At 42.1% G+C, this 3527-nt stretch overlaps 1 pseudogene across 1 annotated transcript in view; it reads left to right on the forward strand.

Moving 5' to 3' along the window:
• Positions 1 to 1231: 1231 nt before the first annotated feature.
• LOC143298967 (sodium- and chloride-dependent GABA transporter 2-like) overlaps positions 1232 to 3527 on the forward strand; it is a 91815-nt pseudogene continuing 89519 nt past the window's right edge. Inside the window, exon 1 of the transcript XR_013057449.1 lies at positions 1232 to 1387. The product of XR_013057449.1 is annotated as a sodium- and chloride-dependent GABA transporter 2-like (transcript). The remainder of the gene's footprint in view (positions 1388 to 3527) is intronic.

Here is a 3527-nt window from a genome sequence, read left to right on the forward strand (position 1 = left end):
CCTTGCTGAGACAAGTTTGTCACTGCAACAATCACAGCATTTGGGGTGCATTGTCTGTCTATCTGCCTCTCTCTCTCTCTCTCTCTCTCTCTCTCTCTCTCTCGCACGCACACACACACACACACACACACACACACACACACACACACACACACACACACGAGGTGAGTTAAAATCATGCACAACCAGGTAAAACACGACAGATCCAAGAACACATGCTGTGTGCATTGTTTTGTCCGAAAGCTAACTGCCCCCCCCCTCTCCCCTCCCATACACACACACACACACATGCACAATTCCAAACTCACCCACCCACCCCCACACAGCCCACCCACTTACCCACACACACGCAGAAACACGCGCGCGCGCACACACACACACACACACACACACACACACTCACACTAATTCACTGGCTGCTATTCAACCAGCTGTGTGCAGTTAGTTCTGAACCTCAGCCTGAAGAGGCTGAACAACAACGAAAACGTGCTGAATTATAACAAGTTTTAAAGATACGAGTAGACTGTTGTTGGTTTTTTTTGTTGTTGGTTTTTTTTTATCTTTATATTTTTTTTGTATTTAATCGTCTGCAATGTTTACTTCATCGTATTGTACAAGGAACGGAGCTCAGGTCCCCATGAGAGTGCAATCATTTTGTGTAATAATCATATAATTTCACACTGAGAGAGAGAGAGAGAGAGAGAGAGAGAGAGAGAGCCTGTTAATCGACAACCACCACCAAAAATCTGTGGACCGTAACAACAACGTTAAAGTTGTCTCCACACTTCGCCAGTCCCGCTGTCACCCCCCCCCCCCCCCCCCCCCCCCCCCCGCCCCCACATACACACACACACACACACGTCTCTCCCTATGGTCCCTCCTCGTTCCCCCACCCTCACCCCTTTTTCCCCTCACTCACCCACCCCCTTGCCCCACTTCTTTCCCGTGCGTGCCTGTCGCACAAGTTGGCCCCACGTCTCACTGCCGTCAGTGTTGAGAAAGCTATTGATAGGACTCACATGTCTCCTTGCCTTCAGTGCTCACAAAGCCATTGAGGACTATCAACGTCTCCTTGCTTTCAGCCCCGACAAAAGCCATTCAGAGGGTCGTTGTAAGAACGGAAACAGGTCTCTCTGACACTGTTTTGCAGCGAAAGAGGCCCGGCAAGGGAGGTAATCACAATACAGTTGACCGCTCATACCAAGGCGTGGCACTCTAAGGTGAGTCAATTGCACACAACACGAACCTTCACAAAATCCAAAGCGTTTAGCTAAGTCAGCTTTGGACAGCTGAGGGAGAAAAACGACTCTTCCGATTTGGGGATTGTCGTCTGCTGTTTATTCCTGTGGCAGTTGAACCAAGCGTGTTGTTGACTGAAGTGTCGGTGGTAAGTAAGGATTGTTCTTCTTTCATTGCCTGAAGTGTGACTGTTAGTGGTAAGTAAGGATTGTTCTTCTTTCATTGCCTGAAGTGTGATTGTCAGTGGTAAGGATTGTTCTTCTTTCATTGCCTGAAGTGTGATTGTTAGTGGTAAGGATTGTTCTTCTTTCATTGCCTGAAGTGTGATTGTTAGTGGTAAGTAAGGATTGTTCTTCATCCATTGCCAAAAGTGTGATTGTTAGTGGTAAGGATTGTTCTACTTTCATTGCCTGAAGTGTGATTGTTAGTGGTAAGGATTGTTCTTCTTTCATTGCCTGAAGTGTGATTGTTAGTGGTAAGGATTGTTCTTCTTTCATTGCCTGAAGTGTGATTGTTAGTGGTAAGGATTGTTCTTCATCCATTGCCTGAAGTGTGATTGTTAGTGGTAAGGATTGTTCTTCATCCATTGCCTGAAGTGTGATTGTTAGTGGTAAGGATTGTTCTTCATCCATTGCCTGAAGTGTGATTGTTAGTGGTGAGTAAGGATTGTTCTTCTTCCATTGCTTGTACAGTGATTGTTATAGTAAGACTTCTTCCATTGCTTGTACAGTGATTGTTATGGTAAGACTTCTTCCATTGCCTGTAGTGTGATGTCGTGGTAAGACTTTTTCTTCTTCCATTCCTTGTACAGTGACTGTCGTGGTAAGACTTCTTCCATTGCCTGTACAGTCATTGTCACGGTAAGACTTCTTCCTCCATTGCCTGTACAGTGATTGTCATGATAAGACTTCTTTTTTTCCATTGCCTGTACAGTCATTGTGGTAAGACTTCTTTTTTTTCCATTGCCTGTATAGTGATTGTCGTGGTAATACTTCTTCTTCTTCATCTGACTGTACAGTGATTGTCATGGTAAGACTTCTTCTTCCATTGCCTGTACAGTCATTGTTGTGGTAAGACTTCTTCTTCCATTGTCTGTACAGTGATTGTTGTGGTAAGACTTCTTCTTCCATTGCCTGTAGGAAGGAATTTTTGTTTAATGTCCCGTCACACATATCGGTGATTGAAGACATTTTGTAAAAGTATTTATGAATACATCTGAGTATTATCGGTTAGAAGGGGTGGGAGATGTGGATGTATGGAGGGTTTGGGGAAACTGGGCAAATGAGGGTAAAAATGTGGGTGAAATTTGAAAGAAAAACAAAACAAACAAACAAACAAACAAAAAAACAAAAAAACCCTCTAAATACAGTTACAGGAAATTACTTAAAGGACTTCGTAAAAGAGAAGTCGTTAAACTGACAAGCGAAACAACTGATAATGAATGCAAAAAGTCAAAAACATCAACGTTCTCAGTCACTTGTGAAGACACACTTTCGTGTACAAAAGGCTTCATCAAGCTACAGTGAAAAATTATATGCTCAATTGTCAGGTTATTAAAGCATATACACTTGACATTAGAACAATACTTGGTCCGTAATGAATTTGATAATAGTCTGAGAGCTAAGCTCAGAATTGGTCTGCGAATCGGACCAAAGTCTGAGAGAGTCAACTGACGAGGTTTTAGACTTGAATTCAAGCACCTATAAAAGTCTCTTTCTAGTATATTGCTTATTTCCTTGTATGACAATGGGCAATATACTTTTATACTATCTATATGATTTTTTGCTCCCCTTTTTGCTGCCCTATCTGCTTGGTCGTTATAACGGAATCCAGTGTGGGATGGTATCCAACAAAAATCAACATTTGTACCCTTCACAAATAGGGAGTGCAATAAATACCTAATTTCAAAAAATAAATCTTCTCTTTGATTATTCTCAAAAAGGAGCAAACCGTTTAAGACAGATTGAGAATCAACACAAAACAGGATATTACTTATTATGATTGGTATATCAACAAGATGATTGCCTGTATAGTGATTGCCGTGGTAAGACTTCTTTTTCCATTGCCCGAACAGTGGTTGTCGGTGCTGAGAAGCTTTCCCCCAAAACACACGTGTGGATTTGTGGTGCTCCGTGCTTTACATTTGGTTTGTATGTTTGTTGGCATCTTGTCTTCTTCTTCCGTGCCTGAATTAAAAAAGGAAACACGTAACCGTAAAACTTTGTGTTAAAGTTTGGACATTACATATTTCCAATCAGATCATATTAATCGTTATTATTTGAAGGGAG

Source organism: Babylonia areolata, chromosome 24 (assembly GCF_041734735.1).
Source record: "Babylonia areolata isolate BAREFJ2019XMU chromosome 24, ASM4173473v1, whole genome shotgun sequence".
Classification (NCBI taxonomy): Eukaryota; Metazoa; Mollusca; class Gastropoda; order Neogastropoda; family Buccinidae; genus Babylonia; species Babylonia areolata.